The sequence below is a fragment of the Hemiscyllium ocellatum genome, chromosome 5, assembly GCF_020745735.1.
Source record: "Hemiscyllium ocellatum isolate sHemOce1 chromosome 5, sHemOce1.pat.X.cur, whole genome shotgun sequence".
Lineage (NCBI taxonomy): Eukaryota > Metazoa > Chordata > Chondrichthyes > Orectolobiformes > Hemiscylliidae > Hemiscyllium > Hemiscyllium ocellatum.
Window position 1 is genome coordinate 70069279 of NC_083405.1, and position 18491 is coordinate 70087769.

The 18491-nt window shown below is 39.6% G+C and overlaps 1 protein-coding gene across 1 annotated transcript in view; it reads right to left on the reverse strand.

Moving 5' to 3' along the window:
- LOC132816069 (adenylate cyclase type 1-like) overlaps positions 1-18491 on the reverse strand; it is a 294971-nt gene that overhangs the window by 109731 nt on the left and 166749 nt on the right. The window lies entirely within an intron of this gene.

Consider the following 18491-nt stretch of genomic DNA (forward strand, 5'->3'; position numbering starts at 1 on the left):
ATGTTTAAAAGGCTTCCACCCTTTGCAGTTAAAACTCTATCACAGGTCAAGGGCAGTGCCAGGATTAATAACCTTACCACTTCAAGGGCTTCTCATCCCCTTAGCATCTCCTAGCATTTTACGAGCATCAGAACAATATGTTCCACTGCTTGGACTCCATCTGGGTATAAGGATACCCGCAATAGGTATTGGTTGCTGCACCTGCAGAGACTGAAGGCACTGGAGGTGTGGAACTATATTCTATACAGAAGAAGCAGAATACTGGGTGTCAGGAAGATTGTTGAGAGGGACGAGGGGCATAAAAGAGAAGGAGACACAGGATCTTAAGGTAGACACAGTGAGATTTGGAAGGGGTGGTGGTCGAGGAGACCGTATGGTCTCCATAGACAGATGGTCACAGTGCTCTGTGGCAATCCCCAGACACTGCAGACAGGTGTATGATATAGATAACAGGTCCTCTTCACCAATATTGAACTGTCCTTCAAGATCACTACTAATTGGGACATCATTTGCTCAGAATGGTAGGTCTGCTACCTGGTGCGATCCGCTGATAAACAGCTACACCTTCAGTTATTGAGAGATGATGCTGAACAAAGAGGCGGCTTGCAATAGACTTAGTGTTAGAGGACTTTCCTCTTTTCCATCATGATAGCCCTCGGCTCCCCAGAGCATATCAGAACCCTGTCATGCAGTTCCATGCACAGGCACAATTTCTCTTCTTTTAGGACAAGCAGCATCCTCAATGATGGCTGCCAGGAATGTTTGAAACTTGTCTCCATTCCATCTATGGCTTCACCCAAAGTAAAATGCAAAACTCTGTTCAGCTTCCATTGGGAGCAACTTTCTAACACAAAAAAAGGCCAATCCATCCCTTAGATCCAATGGGAAAAAAACAGCCCAGCTCATGTTGATCTCAATGGATCAGACCAAACTGTAGTGATGATTTTTGAGGCATACTTTGCTGGCTTGTCTTTCTCCTTCATTTCAAACAATTTGTAACATATCAGCTGAAGATACCAGTATGTTAATGAAGTGGTGAGAGCAACCGAGCAGCCGGCAATTCAGTAAAGGGTGGAACCCACCATCTCTTTTCTTAACTGAGGAGATTAAAGATTGACAAAGAAACTAAAGAAATGACAGAGAAATACTAATTAGAATGGATGAATTTAATCTGAAATAAGGTTAAAAAGAGTAATCAAGATAAGAAAAGTTCCAAAACTGAGAAATGAGAAATTAGTAAATTCTCTCACAATAATCACAGTATTATCTGCCAAAGCAGAGGGGGTCAGCATCAACATTGGCATCGATGTGCATCTTGAGTTGGAAGCCACTGCCAACTCATTGATATGCGCATGTGTGGACCCATTGATGCACAAAAACTCATGCCACATTTTTCCGCCTACAACTCTACCCAGCATCCTTTGTGCCCAGTGCTCTCACTTACACTGAATTCTCCCAATTACTATACTCATTGTTACACTCAGTGGTCCATGTTCTTCCCTCGGTATGCTGTTCATCAGCGCCCTTATTATCTCGCTGGCTGCTCCTTTCTTGGCATTCACTTCCCCATCTTACACATTCCCCTCACAGCCCACACCCCCTCCCCCCCATCCCCCCACTATCAATCTTCCACAAGCCAGCTTGCTTGCTCACTCTTGAGAACAGTGAGGCAAAAGTAAGTGACAGGAAAGCAGTGATGGATCAAGAATGGTGTGGATAAGCATAAGAAGTCAAGTAGTAAACAAATCATGATCCTATGACTCGAATTCTTTTAAAACAGTAGAACAACATTCGTATTCTTGCTCCGATTCCTTGATGCACACAGCTCACTGTAACATCACTGGCAGTAATGTTCCAAAGTTAAAAATCACACAATACCAGGTTATAGTCCAACAGGTTTATCTGGAAGCACTAGCTTTCGGAACACTGCTCCTTCATCAGGTGGTTGTAGAGAATAAGACCATAATACACAGAATTTATAACAAAAGATTACAGTGTCACGCAACTGAAATGATATATTGAACAAACCTGGATTGTTGTTAAGTCTTTCATCTTTTAGAATGTTTCGGCTCATTAATATGTAAATCCCAGAGCTTTTTTGAAGTCACCTTCTTGAGATAATGTAAGATTTTATACCAAAACGTGACATCTCAGCTCAGACAATGCATTAAAGGTGTGAGGTCAGAGTCTGGCTGTAACCCAATCAGACTGGTTTCTATTTACAAAATATTACATGTATTGACTGCGTGCATTAGAATGTATCTGCAAAGAGAGAGTGTGTGCATGTGAATGTGAGTGCATGAGAGAGTATGTGTTTGCATGTGTGAACGCTTGGTAAAGCATGTATGTGGGTGTATTGGAGTGTAAGCCTGTGAGAGGGTGAGAGTTTGTGGGGGGGAGGTATATGTGTGTGTGTATGAGGGAGAACACGTGTATGAGAGAGTGTCTGTGTATGTGTGCGTGCGTGTGTCTGCGTATGTGAGAATGAAAGAGTATATAATGTAGTGAGGTCACCAGTAGTGTGACATGAACCCAAGGTCCCGGTTGAGGCCATCCTCATGGGTGAAAGTGAGGACTGCAGATACTGGAGATCAGAGTCCAAAATGTCATTCTGGAAAAGAGCAGCAGGTCAGGCAGCATCTGAGGAGCAAGAGAATCAACATTTCAGGCAAGAACCCTTCATCAGGAATCCTGGTTTCCCGATGAAGGGCTCTTGCCCAAAACATCAACTCTACTGCTCCTCAGATGTAGCCTAACCTGCTGTGCTTTTCCAGCACCACACTCTTGACCACCATCCTCGTGGGTACCAAACTTGGCTATCAGCCTCTGCTCGACCACTTTGCATTGTTGCATAGCGTGAAGTCCGCACCACCTGATGAAGGAGCAGTGTTCCAAAAGCCAGTGCTTCCAAGTAAACCTGATGGACTATAACCTGGTGTTGTGTGATTTATAAAGTTTGCCCAACCTAGTCCAATACTGGCTCCTCCACAGTGATGTCCCAGGCATTGCTGATGCATGGTGGGTTAGTGTGGCCCTACAGTTGCAGGAGCAATCGACACAAGTAGCAACAATTTACTGCATACAGAACTGAAATTAGACACTTTAAATTAGTTTTTTATCCCCCTAGAGTTGCCTGGAATGCATTAAAAATTATCACATCATTGAAAGCAACATTGAAAACTTTCTGTTCCAACCTTAAATGCACAATTAATGTTCAAAACCATTAAATAATGAAGAGGCTAAGACCAAGATGCAAACAGTGAAGCAACATAAATTCCTCAACAAGTTCTGGAAATTAGCAAAACAGGAGTGCCTCTTAATTCCCCAAAATTCACTGGACAATCCTCTGAAGCAATTACTTTGCTAATATGCTATTAAGTGTAAAGTAAGATGCAGCCATTATTTCTTTCTTTGCATGTTTATAGTATTTGGTAGTTTTGTTCATTTTCTTTTGAAATTTGAAGGAAAGCAATATTATTAACACAAAAGCTAGCTGTGTACTTAATGCTCTGTTTGAAACTAAATTGTTTTATCAAAATTCATCAAAACTTTTTCAGATTTACGAAATATATTTAATTACACAATCTTAGATGGTATAGCTGACAACATGCGAATCAGATCCACCAAAATAGAGAGATCATATTAATGTGAGCAGTGTCCTAATACCCAAGGGTATTCTATATTGAGGAATATTATTATAAATAGCAACTTAAAATTGCATTCACTGTATGCAAAAGTTCCTTGTCCTGCAAAGTTCCTCGAATCCCTTAAAATAAATAGGGCTGAGGTAAAACGCCAGCAGAAATAAAATGTCAAGCAAAAAATAACCTAAGTCTATTAGAAGACTCCTTCGTGAACCTAACAATCAATGCACAAAATAAACTTTGGATGCTCCATGTAAAATACAATGCCTTTTTGTGTAATAAAAAAATCATTTTGTTTAAAGAACAGATGAAGTTTAAAATAGTCTGAATCAAACCAAATATGGCTCAAATTCAATAAAACCTAGTGTTTCTGACTCAATTCACAAGAAGCCTGACAGGTGCACTAATAGATCCTCTCTGAATCTCTGCAGTCTGTGGATCACACAGAACACTGCCTCTCATATTACTCTAAGAACAATATGTTCACAAGCATAGACCAGTGGGAGAACACATCAGAAAGATAATACAATTACTTTCTTCCCCATGTGGATTGCTGAGCTCTAGATAAAATGTTATTTCTAGAAGGATCTCGGTGTATACCTCTACCTGATAAGTGTGTCCATATTTAATGGAAAAACATTCAACTGAAAAAGCTGAGAATAAACAGGGATGTCCATTAATAAAAATTGCCGTGTATCATATATATTCCAAAGAATATCCAGAGTTTGCAACTCAACCCCTATTTCATTGATGAGAAAACAAAATACTATGGATGCTGTGACCCTGAAATAAAAACAAAAATATGCAGCAGATCAGTCAGTAACTATGGAGAAAGAAACTGAATTAATGTCTCAGGTCAGGGACATTTCTGAAGGATCAGGGTCTGGAGTCAGACTGTTAAAGTCAGGATATTAAGACCAAATGTCAGAATTTGGTTTAGAAACCGCTATTAATTCCATAATTCTTAGCAGAAAACATCCATACTTTGAAGAACTTAACTCATTACTGGAATAAAAATCTGAAAATAGTTTCCATTCTGACAGGCAATCATGAACATTGCTCTCACGAAATTTCATGGATGTCGACTTGTAGCATTTGTTTGGCAGTTTAAAACTTTACGCCATTAGGCATATTTCAGACGGTAATATCAACTTGATGAGAACAACCCACAGACAAATAAAGCAATGATGTTGTTGAACTTTCTTAATTTTTGATTGATACAAGGAATATCAATTTTATTGGCATTAAAAAATGCAGATTCTATATAAACCTATACCATAATACAAATGCATATACTGCATACAACTAATCAAAAATATTGATGGACAATCTTTCTGCTTTACATCATGCAGCTTTTAGTAAATCAGTAGTAAAGAGTACTGTAAAGAGAGTCGAATAACATTTTGTTTTTCTCAGCTGGATACCTAATTCACTTAAAAAGTCACTGTTGTGCTAATCAGCAATAAATAAACTTCTGAGAAATCCACTGAAATAGAATTTCTGTGTTTCAGTCTTCCAAGAAATCCATTTGAGTTTCTGCCAAACAGTGTGTAGATTTTCTCTTCATAGAGACAGACAACATTTCCTTAAACTCAAAAACCTCAAATTCAGAATGGAAAGAAATAAGGCACAGGAATTACTAAAAATAAAATCTTAAGTTTAATAGGACAATTCAGCAGTAAGGCTTCTGTTGTCTGTTGAGTTTAGATACCTCCATCATTAGGACATTATCATGCAGGAAGGCAAAACAGCATTGGAATTATATCATTTTAGTAAAATTCTGAACTTCTAATAAAAAAAAGGCCAAAGTATAAACAATAAACATAACATAAAAAACATTAATTATTTTTGTGTGCTGATAGTATGATGCATTCTTTAATGTAAGTATTTTTCTCTGTTAATTCATACCTTTCACCATTTATTTATTCAGCAGAACCCACTTTAGCTTTACAAATTGCCTGTCATGTGTATTCATGTGGATTTTTTTAATGCTTGCGTTGGTTAGTCATCAACAAGACTCACACTAGCAAATTGATGCAAATACGAAAACTAGGAGCTTTCAAGCAATGTTTTGCATTAACTGTGGCCTTGACCATAGTGTGTCACGTACTGAGAAACAAACACATTGGTTAATGGGAAGCCTGTGGGTAAAAACACTAGTTTTTTTATCTTGAGATCATTAAACATATTTTCTGTGTTTAATACCCAAGTAGTTTACCTAATGTTTTTCAACATCTATTTACGAAACAAAACCTGAGCTATAGCTATACTGCTGTTAATATGTCCACAGTCCAACAAGATTCTTCTTTACACATTGGTTAGATTGCAGTATTCTGCCACTGCACATTATACATTGCAGAGCTTGCTTTAGTACATCATTTGCTTTTAGATCATCACTTAAGCCAAGATACGTTTGGGATAATTGATCAAAATTTTGTCCATTATGCACTTGGAATTATAGAAATTAAAGCCCAGTACCAGACCTGCCATGCAGGCACTAATTCCATTTCCCTGCTCTCCCCCATCTTTTTTTACTGCATCATACAATTTTGGAGGCGGCCATTTGGCCTCATTGCTGGCTTTTTAAAAGGATGTGGAGGTGTTAGTGTGGGTCTAAGTTCAACAAGATCAAAAATCACATGACACCAGGTTATAGGCCAATGGCTTTATTTGTAAACACTAGCTTTCAGAGTGCTGCTAGTGCCCAATGAAGGAGCACTGCTCCAAAATCTAGTATTTTCAAATAAAGCCATTGGCCTATAACCTAGTGTCATGTGATTTTTGACCTTCTTTAAAAGGACAGAAAACCTGGTTCAACTTCTCTCTTTCCTCATAGTTCAATAACTGTATTCCCTTTCAAAACTTGATTCAATCAGATATAGGAACAAAATTAGGCATTTGGCCCATCAAGTCTGCTCTGCCATTTGATCAAGGCTGATATATTCCTCAACCTCATTTTCCTGTCTAATCCTCATAACCTTCGATTCCCTGAATAGTCAAGCACCTCTCTATCTCTGCCTTAAAAACACTCAATGACTTGCCTTGCACAGCTTTCAGCAGCAATGAGTTCCACATGTTCACTCTCTGGCTGAAGAAATTCCTCCTCATCTCAGTTCTAAAGGACTGTTCCTTCACATTGAGGCTATGTCCTCAGGTGCTAGTCTCTCCTACTCGTGAAATCATCTTCTTCACATCTACCCTATCCAGGTCTCTCAGTCTTCTGTAATTTTCAATGAGATCCTCCCTCATTCTTCTGAACTCCATCGTGTACAGACCCAGTCTTCAACCTCTCCTCATATAACAACCCCTTTATTCCCAGGATTATTCTTCTGAACCTCCTGTGGACCCCCTCCAAGGTCAGCACATCCTTCCTTAGATATGGGGCCAAAACTGTGCAGAATATTGCAAATGCGGTGTGACCACAGCATAATACACCCTCAGTAATATATCCCTGCTCTTGTATTCTAGCCCTCTCAAACTGCCAACTGATTTTGCATATTAATCTGAAGAGAATTCTGAAGTCCCTTTGTGCTTCAGATTTCCAAAGTCTTGTCCAATTCAGAAAATAGTCTCCACCTCTGTTCTTCCAACCAAAGTGCATACCCTCACACTTTGCCAAACAATACAGCATCTGCCACTTCTTTGCTCACTCTTCTAGCCTTTCCAAGTCTATTGAAACTGTATCCAACCCCATTTCAAGGGAGGCATTTAAAATACTAACGGCTCACTGTTTCCTTATCAGTCTCCTGATTATTTTATCATTTACCTGAAATGCTACTAACTATTGCAGTGAAAACAGCTCCTCTATATTTATTCTATCAAACTCATCATAAAACTCTCCCCTAAACCTTCCTTGTTCTAGGGAGAACAAACAACTTCTCTGGTCTCTCCACATTATTAAAGTCACTCATCTCTGTACATTGCTAAAACGTGAGGCATATCATAAGGCTTTTATATCATATCTAAAGAGCTTTGTATTGACGAGAACATAACACTTAAGCTAATGATTAATACCTCTATGTAAAAATTCATACTACCTGTTCATTTTTCAACAGCCTTAATATAATTATCTTGGCACCTTGAAGCATTTGTGGTTGTACACTCAGTATCTGTTGCTGCGTACTCTTTATGCTTGTACCGAGTATTGCTTTTGCTCACGATCCCTTTCAAAACGCTTCATATTAAATTTTAACTACAACATGTCTAGCATTTTTTTACTTGAACAGTACCTTTTGAAACTTTTACTTCCATGAAGAATAAGGGCAACAGGCACTTGGAAATGCTGAATGTTTCTCTCAAATTCACATATCATTCTGATTTGGAACTATATCAATACTCCTTCATTGCCACCCATCAAAACACTAGAACTCCCTCCATGGCAATATCTTGTATGGATCTATACCACAAGGACTTTAAGAAGACAGATCACCACCACGTTTCAAGCGCAGCGATGGATAAGCAAGTATCCATAGCAGACAGTCAACTCACTTGGTTAATAAAATAGCTCTGGAGAATTATTTTTATTTTCTTAAATTAACTGTTGGGATGTGGGTGTAGCTGACTAGGCTCAGAATGCATTGCTCATCCCAAACTGTCCTGGAGAAATTGAGCTGCCTTCTTGAAATGTTGCTGTCTGTGGTGCGTATATAAACCAACACCCAATGAAGGAAACAGGTCTAAAATCTTGACCAATAACAAAGAGTGAATGATGGTTGTTCTCCAATAGGATAGGGCATGGTTTTGAGGGTCATTTGCCATTGGTGGTGTACCCATTCATATGCTGCTGTTGAACATCTAGATGGTAAAGATCACACATTTGGGAACTACTGTCAAAGAAACTTTGGGGAATTGTTACAATGCATCTTATAGATGATCCCCACAGCTATCACACTGCATTGTGCTGAAGGTCACAAATATTAAAGGTATTAAGGAGGTGTCAATGAAGCAGGTTTCTTTGTCCTGAATGGTAACAAGCTTCTTGACTGACATTGGAACTGCACTCATCCTGACAAGTGAAGTGTTTTCAATTTTATTTCTGATTTGTGCCTAGTTGAAGATAGACAAACTTGGAGAATCAAGAGGCGAGTTATTAATCACAGAATTCTCAGCCGCTGACCTGCACATGCAGCCGCAGTATTTAGGTGGCTGGTGCAGTTCAGTTTTTGGTCTTTTGGTATGTTGACAGTGGAGGAATACAATGATGTCAATGCCATCAAATTTCAAGATTTGGGGAGGTACTGGTGTTGGACTGGGGTGTACAAAGTTAAAAATCATCCTACACCAGGTTATCATTCAACAGGTTTATTTGGAAACACTAATTTTGGAGCATTGCTCCTTTATCAAGACGTTGTGGATTATAAGATCATAAGACACAGAATTTATAGCAAACTGATTCTATTTTTTAAAAAAGGCATTTAAAAAGGGGTGTGTGTGTGTGTGTGTGTGTGTGTGTGTGTGCGTGTGTGATATGAGTGTCTGTGAGAGCACATACTCCTTCTCTCACAAACCCCTCAGACATACACCCATGTGCACAGACATACACACACGATTATGGGGTGGATTTGTACTTGCAGAATTACATGTTATTTTGCTAAAAAACCTGCATGAATCCACGTAAGTTTCTGTAAGTCCTTTTTTTAGGAATAGAATCAGTCTGAACATTGGGGCCAGACAGGCTCACACAGGGCAGCTTACACCTTCAATGCATTATCTGGGCTGACATGGCACCTATTGTTTTAAGTTCACTTGAGAATGTAACTTTTAAAAAAAGTTCTGGGGTTTACATGTGAAAGAAGTGAAACCAGTATGGTCGTTCAAAAAGATGAGAGACTAAACAAACAATCCAGGTCTTTTTCAATATGTAATTTGCATCACACTGTAAACTTTTGTAATAAATTCTGTGTCGCACAATCTTTTACTCCACAACGACCTGATGAAGGAGCAGTGCTCCCAAATAAACCTGTTGGAGTATAACCTACTGCTGTGTGATTTTACTTGGCTCCTCCATCATTGATACTGAGTACATTTGTGGAGGCTCCTCTTCCATTGACTTGAGGAATTGTCCACCACCATGTACGATTGGATTCAGCATTACTGCAGAGCTTAGATCCAATCCATTGGTTGTGGTGTCCTTTAACTTTGTCTATTGCATGCTGCATAGGCTGTTTGTTCTGCAAGTAATTCCTTGCAATAGATTTGCCAGGTTGACAACACAATTTTTTGGGTATGCTTGGTTCTTCTCTTGGCATTCTCCCCTTCACTTCTCATTGAGGTAGGTTTGATCTCCTGTTTGGTGGTAATGGTAGAGAGGGGATGTGCCAGGCAGAGTTTACAGATTTTGGTCAAATCCAATTATGTTATTGATGACTCATAGCACCTCATGGATGCTCAGTCTTGAGTTGCTGCATCTGTTCAAAGTCTTTCCAAACCATTCATGGTGATGAACATTGAAGATCCTCATCTAGAGTACATTCTGTGGCATTAGCAGCATTAGTGTATCCTCTAAGTTCAACATAGAGGAGCACTGATTCATCAACTAAGTGGGGCAGAGAGTCAGTGGGAGGAAATCAGCAGATTTCCTTGCCCATGTTTGATTTGATGCCAAGTGATTTCACAGGGTCAGGACTCAATGGCTATCAAAGGTTGATGGGTCAGGGATTCTCAGGGATGATGTCTGGGACTTTGTCAGTAAGTTGTGATTCCCCGAAAATGATTATACTAATCTACTGCATGATTAACCTGGGGGATAGCTCTCCCAATTTCAGCACAAAACCCCTAGATATGAAGGAAGAAGATTCAGATAAATCCCGAAGAACTCTACCTGCGTTGTCATTTCTGGTGCCTTGGTCGATTCTGGGTAGTGGTTAGATACATCTGAGTGACTTGTTTGGCCATTTGAGGGGGCAGTTGAGAGTCATTCACTACATAAATCATATGTAGGCCAGATCAGGTGAGGGCAACAGATTTTTCTTCCTTAAAAGGACATTTGTGAACCAGCAAAGTTTTTAGGAAAGTTGACAATGGCTTCATAGTCACCATTAGAATAGCTTTCTTTAAAATTTCAGATTTATTCATTGAATTTAAATTTTAATATTTGCTGTAGTGCAACTTGAACCCATATCCCTACACCATTAACCTGAGTCTCTGGATTAAGACATTATTGTCATCCTTTATTTTCACAGTAGGGACCAAATTAGTTCAAGTTCATGAAGCTTCTGACTGAGTCAATGGTATATTTCTGCTGTCTTGCTTTCACCTCACGATGTAATGGAAAAAGAATGGCAAGTGGGCAGCTGGTTTTTAAACTTCCATTCTGCCCAATTTTTACAAGGTGTGTGGATTTAGAAAATGCTGCCTTTACTTAATGCATCAGTTTCATTAAATGTTAGGCTTTTCAAGCATGGGACTATCAATTAATGGAGAAATCAGCTTTTATTAACACTAACGCTTTAAGTTTATTTAAAACTTAGAAGCAATCTCAGTTTTTTTAACCTGCAGTTGCTTATATAACCACTGGTTAATGTTGGATAAAACAAAAGGATAGTGCAAAGAGCAACAGAACATGCTAACTGTAACAGTAATGTGGGAGAAGCAAAGGTGAAAGACTGCATCAAAAATAGAACATTACAACTGTTTCACCATGCTTTCAGGGTGCAATTCTTCCAAGATTACACGATGTCAACAAAATGGGCGGCATGGTGGCACAGTGGTTAGCACTGCTGCCTCACAGCGCCTGAGACCCGGGTTCAATTCCTGACTCAGGCGACTGACTGTGTGGAGTTTGCACGTTCTCCCTGTGTCTGCGTGGGTTTCCTCCGGGTGCTCCGGTTTCCTCCCACAGTCCAAAGATGTGCGGGTCAGGTGAATTGGCCATGCTAAATTGTCCATAGTGTTAGGTAAGGGGTAAATGTAGGGGTATGGGTGGGTTGCGCTTCGGCGGGTCGGTGTGGACTTGTTGGGCCGAAGGGCCTGTTTCCACACTGTAAGTAATCTAATCTAATCTAAAAAAAGTACCAAGAATGAAGTGTTTAATCAAGTTTACATAAAAGGTCCTTGCATGTAAACCAGTCACAAAAAGTAAGTTGATTTTCATGATTCAGGAGGATCACTGAAAAATAAATGTTTTACTTCAGGTGTTGGTATGATTGCACCTATTGAAGGTTTTGAAATATTAGTATAACTGTGGCAGAAGTGGACAGAATGTCCACGGCATAAAAGACAGCGTAGCAGCTGAAACTGGGTATTTAATACAAAGAATTAGAGAATAGCCCAGAAGTGCCGAAATTCAGAGCAGGTATAATGTCAGTCAGCAAGATCAATAAAGCACACTCAGTTATCTTGGATAATAAGGCTTGCTTCAGTATGGAGATGGTACCATGTGATTAAAAAAAGAACAGCTGATCCTATTGCATTGCTGTATCGACAGGAGTGAAGAACACCATTGCCCTTTCCATTTTAATTGTTCAGGTGTTCAGAACATACCCACTGGTGCCAAGAAAAGCTCTGTAATGAAAATATAAGTTTTAGGAACAGGAGGACGACACTTGGCCCATGGAGTTCATGGCATGGCAGCTCTTGATACTTCCAGATGGTGTGATAAAAGAGCCAACATTGTGAGATAGTATTCATTGGAGATACAAATCAGTTTAATTTACTAAGAGATTTATGTTGTGAAGCTGCGTCCATTGTTAATTTTTTTTAGGAATTGCATCAAAACGGTTGCTACATTATTTCATTAGAAAGACTTCAGAGAAGCTTGCACTTGATTTTTTTTAAAGCTTCCTGGAAGGTCACTTTGGATGTTTTCCAAAAGCATTTCCTGGAAGAGACAATTAAGCTAAGTAAACAATGGCGCACCATTGACTATTGTATTGTATAGACTTGTTCACAGATGGGTCACATGGCCTTTTTTTCATTTATTGGATGACGGTCAACATTTATTGCCCAGAGGACAAAGAAGAGTCAACCACATTGCAGTGGGTCTGGAATCACGTGTAGGACAGACCAGATAAAGATGGCAGTTTCCTTACTTAAAGGACTTTAGTGAACCAGATTGTTTTTTCCAACAATCATTAGATTCAATTCTTTGAATTGAATTCAAATTCTACCATCTGCTATGGCAGAAGTCAAATCCAGAACATTACATGGGTCTCTCATGAACAGTCCAGCGATAATACCACTGAGCCATTGCCTTCCTGATTTATGGCTGTCAGTTGATTTGGGTTGTTTGGATATTGTTTGAAATAGTTAGTTGGGGTGTACGCTCCTTAGAGAGAAGCCACCCAATTTATTCTTTCCCATCTTTTTCTAGAAAGGTCTTTTAGATCCAGTTAGAAAACTGATGAGGCAGTTCTCTTGAAAGGTTTCTAGCAGACTTCATCTTGGGATCTTCTGAATGAAGTGCTTCTGAAAAGATGCCAGTGATAACAGCATGTGTCCAGTGAACCATCTATGTGTATAAGGGATGCCACACTGAAAGCTGTCTGGAACATTTCATAACTTATCGTCTTTTCTTCAAGTATTATAAAAGCAAATGGTCTGGTTTTAAGCTGTATGACTCTGAATTATTAACAATTTACTTTGCCAAAGTACTTTTTTTGAAAGTTAAAGAGAACATTGTTTTTTACTTATTTAACTTTTGTATGTATGTCTTTGTTAAGTTTATTTTGAAGGATTAATATTTATTCTTTTATATATCAAATGGTGTTAATTGTGTTTGCATCTTTGCTAACTAAGTCTTGTTCTTATAATAAATCATTAATTTTGTTGTTACTAAAGACACCTTGTTGGTACATTTTTTTGTATTTTGAGTTGAATATATAGATAAATTATCTGATTGGCCACTTCAATAACTAAGTGAAATATTTAAGTAAAAAACTTATAGGAAGTGGAATTGCTGATTTTGAGAAAGTCAATGTCCTCCTCCAACTTTGGTCATAAGATTTAACAAATGCCACTGTTATTGTGAGGATTTTTCCATATTGACTTATTTCTGTCCTTTCAATAGGTAATTATGTCATGTGTGTTGGCTGTGTGTAAGATGGTATAATGCAGACAAGTCGTGTGTAGGACAAGACGTTATGGGGTGAGGGGAGGGGCCATTAATGCCACACTTGTTAGTTGGCAAATAGCACTGAAAGAAGTGTGTGCTGCTACCAAAATATAACAGCCATATGTTTGATGCCCACATCATAGAACAGCATCATATTAATAAATTTCCTCCTTAATTGTAGGAAAAGAACTTGCACAATGCTTGACAGAGGAACAGAACTGGAGATAATGTTCCAAACCTCACTATTCTGACATGTCAAGGACCAAGTCTTGCAATTCAGCAAATATTGGAGCTGGGCCACAGAGATAAGAAGGAAGCCCTTGGAAGATCAGTTTCCATGGGAATATTATCATAACTACAGCTAACATTCCTGATGCAGATGGGGTGATGGGATGCACAAATCTGAAGAAGCAGAAAGGCAGTATTCATAGTTTGTGACTTTGAAAGCTTACATATATCATAAGAAAAGTACGTCTAGATGATGAATGCGGTTAGGTTAAAAAAATTAATCACATCTCTGAACAGTTGTCGTGCTTGCAGTGAAAAAAACATGTCTCAGCACACTTGCCATATTCGTCTCAAAGTTGGAAGATGCTCCTAACTCTCTTCTTGCTCGTCACACGTGCAATATCAATAACAAATATAGCCTTAGAGGACTGATGCTAACTTCTGAGGAGGAAGAGGACACCTCCAAATGTGCAGTGTAACAGACTTGCTTTGCACCTAGCACAGGTAGATGGGCTTTAGCTGGTATGTACCATTCTGCTGCAAGACATACACCCAATGGTGAGTTACACGAGTGCGTGTCCAAGGATTGCCGGACGTGGCCTAGCTACTCAGTTTCAGGATGATGATGAGCCACTTGAGTAAAATAGAAAGCTTGCCAAGATGTGACAGGGATTTCAATAGGGTAGCATGTAATGGCATGGATATTAGAGGAGCCCCTGTAGATCATGAGCACTTTGATGACTTGCTGTTCAAAACACATGGCTTCCTCTCCGAGAGGCTAGTGATTGTCACTGGAGGGCCGGGCACAGCAGCAGACTGATGGAGTGCTGGATATGTATTCTGACTTGGCTCTTCTGAGCTCTGCAGCCTAATGCCAGGGTGAGATAGGGTTTGGGAAGCCTGAAATCACAGCCATCCTTGTCCACCTTAGGAAAGGAGGGAGAGGGGTAAATGGTCCTTAAGACAGCAAGTGAACAGCTGCATCATTCAGGAAATTTTGATGAGCAAAATTACCCTTTCTGCCTATATAATACCCATCCTCCTCATCAGTTATTGGCATAAGGTGCCATGGTATCAGTATGCAGGAGATTCCCACCATGCCAAGGCCCTCAGAGCTAAAATCATCCCTGGTATAAAGGAATAAAGATCAACAGCACTTGCCTCCAACATAGCTAGTAGTAATAGGGGATAGCACTAAGCAACAACACCAGGAAACTAATCAGGAAAACTCTACATTTGCTATTCATCTTTTTTGTGAAAATTGATAATTGCTCTGAACAATTGTTTACATACATGACTGCTTTAATCAAATAATTGTCTGGCTACATTTGATGGTTATCTCTGATGTTCGGATCTGGATTATTTGGGTGCTAATGTGGAGATTTGTAATTATTTGGATTCCTTTGATACGACTGAACTAACTCAGATTATCGGTATATGGTCCGAGTGTTCATGTCAGGGAGCTGCGAAGAGAAATCACTCAGAGCTAGGATGCAATGGAGCTGGACAGACTCAGCTGCTGGGGTTTTCGGAGTGTCAGAGCTTCACTGGTCACATGCACAGACCAGCTTGTACAGCTGTCTGCCGAGACTCATTCTCCTCTTCAGACAACTCCTCTTCAGACGATGAGGTTGTTGCTATCAATTCCTCCTTGGTTTACACAATGTACAGCAAACAAGTACTAAAAGAAAATGTTGGCTGCTGCATTTTGAAAAATGAAACCTGATCTATTCAGACTTCTTAAGGAGACCAATGGTATATCTCAAGGGAAAGTCCTTGTATCCAAGCTGCCCACCATCCAAAGCTTCTGGGCTGATAAATATCTTTGGGACCCAGGAGTGCACATAGATTGCTTAATAATTGAGTGGAATCCTTTTCTATTTATGAATGGGTGCAATTGACCTCTGGAAATCCAATCAAGGGTGCAAAACCTCTGAACCATTCAACTTGACTAATGTTGTCAGAAGTCAAGAAGATATATTGATGGACACACCTAAACATTGCATCAACGGTCTTCACTGATGTTATTATATGCAACAGGGTGGGAAATTTCACTGCAATCTCTACCTATAGCTTGGAATGGGCCAAAAAGTGAAAAAAAAAACTTAATGCCACTGTTAAGACCAAAGGTATTAGGTAGCCACCATCACAATTCAAGGCTATCTCAGCCAAAAGCATGTACAGTGGGATATGACAGTTTCTTTTGAAAGACAATCTTTGGAGGCATTCCATACACTCACTCAGTTAGTAGGTTCGGGTTTTCATATGCCACTATGTGTGCCTAACAATGCCTCCTCTAGCTGTGTAACCTCTGGCTGGTTTCCCATCTTTCTTTGCAACTCACAGCCCATCTGCCTTATCTTCCTCTTCCTTCTCATAGGAGATGCCTTTAGCAGCATGTACAATCCCCATAGGAAACACAGTAACACTGCACAAATGGTGCAGTGCTCAATGATGATGGGAGCGTTTTTTTTTCAGCTCCTTTCCTCAGGAATTAACCTGAATCAAACAAAATAGTGTTATGTAAAGCACAATTTCCAGTCTCAGCAGAGTCGCCTGCTAAAGTTAGGCATTGTCACAAATCAAAGCTATACAGCGGTCTCTGAAAAAAAAATCTAACTGCAGCCCAATTGTGTGTTTTGTGCATCGACCACATTATGGCACAGGCAAGCTTTTTTTTTCCCAGAAAATCGGGTTCTAACGAAGTTAATTTCTGAAAAATTAGGCTTATCAAAAATTAAAGGAGAATTGACAATTTCTTAATGCTTGTTTAATGTATTAAACAGACCAATGTGATGACTCCAGGTTCATAATCCAATGTCATCATGCCAAATATAGCACATCAGCCAGATTACACCAATGCCACTTTTACAACTGAAACATCCCCCTACATTCAAGGGAATTCTCAGCATAACATGACCAAGCTGCTAAAAGTAAAGTTAATCTGTGCACTGATAGACAAGGGTGAACTATTCTTAAACTTTACCCAATGATGTAGGAAATGCTCAACCCATCAAACAAAGCCCTGATTAGCTTATTCCTCAAACATTCGCTTACATCAGAGGGGCAATTACATTTATGCAGGACAATGACATCAATGAACCAGATAAAGTAACTGGAGCACTCCAGTCATGCCAGCTCCAAAAGGAGATAGATCACTAGGTATTTGCATTGACGAAAGAAAGGTTAATCCGTAATAAATACATTTTAATCTAATTTTCTGACATCAATGGAGTTGAAAATTTAGACTATTAGCAAGATCAATTTGACAAAATTGTATTTCCAAGTTCTAAAAATAAATCAAACCAAAAACATCCCAACTTTTTAATCCTTAACTGACTGTCTAAATGTAAGTTAAATGTCAATTGAAATAATCGCGCCCATTACCTTTTAAATATTGGCAAACCAGTAATTGTCAGATTACCCAACTTCACTCGGTATATCAGTCTACTGGTCTACATTAATACTTGGGAAAAACACTTGGAACACATATGTGTGCTATTTGGTAGACTACAAAAGCTGATTAGAGCCATAGAGTCAAAGAGATGTACAGCATGGAAATAGACCCTTTGGTCCAACCCAATCTAGTCCCACCTGCCAGCACACGGCCCATACCCCTCCAAACCCTTTCTATTCATATACCCATCCAAATCCCTTTTAAATGTTGCAGTTGTACTAGCCTCCACCACATCCTGTACCATTAAGTGTATAAGTTTAGTGTATAAGTGTATTAGTGGCGGCAAGGTGGCAAAGTGGTTAGCACTACTACCTCACAGCGCCAGAGACCCGGGTTCAATTCCCACCTCAGGCAACTCTGTGTGGAGTTTGCGCATTCTCCCAGTGTCTGCGTTGGTTTCCTCTGGGTGCTCTGGTTTCCTCCCACATGGGCTAAATTGCCCATAGTGTTAGGTGCAGGGATAAATGTAGGGGAATGGGTCTGGGTGGGTTGCGCTTTAGCGGGTCGGTGTGGACTTGTTGGGCCGAAGGGCCTGTTTCCACACTGTAAGCAATCTAATCAAGTCCTGCTAAGATTTGCTTTCCCAAAATGCAGCACCTCACATTTATCTGAATTAAACTCCATCTGCCACTTCTCAGCTCATTGGCCCATCTGATCCAAGATCCTGTTGTAATCTAAGGTAACCTTCTACGCTGTCCACTACACCTCCAAATTTTGGTGTCATCTGCAAATTTACTAACTATACCCCTTATTTATATAAATGATTTGGATGTGAGCATGACGAAAGGTAGTGGACCTAGCACCGATCCTTGTGGCAATCCACTGGTCACAGGCCTCCTGTCCACCATCCTCTATTTTTAACTGTTGAGCCAAATGGCTAGTTCTCCCTGTATTCCATGAGATCTAACCTACTAACCAGTCTGATTAGTTACTAAGTTTGGTGAAAATTGAGTTTGCCATGATCAAACCTACCTACTTGGGTACAGGTCATGGAGCAAAGTCAAACATTGTTCAGAAATGCTAAAGTTTAAGTAATCATGGATTTTGTTGTGCCTTTTGCCTGTGTTATTCCTCAAAAAGGTAAGAGATGGGAATGCTTTTAGAAATGATA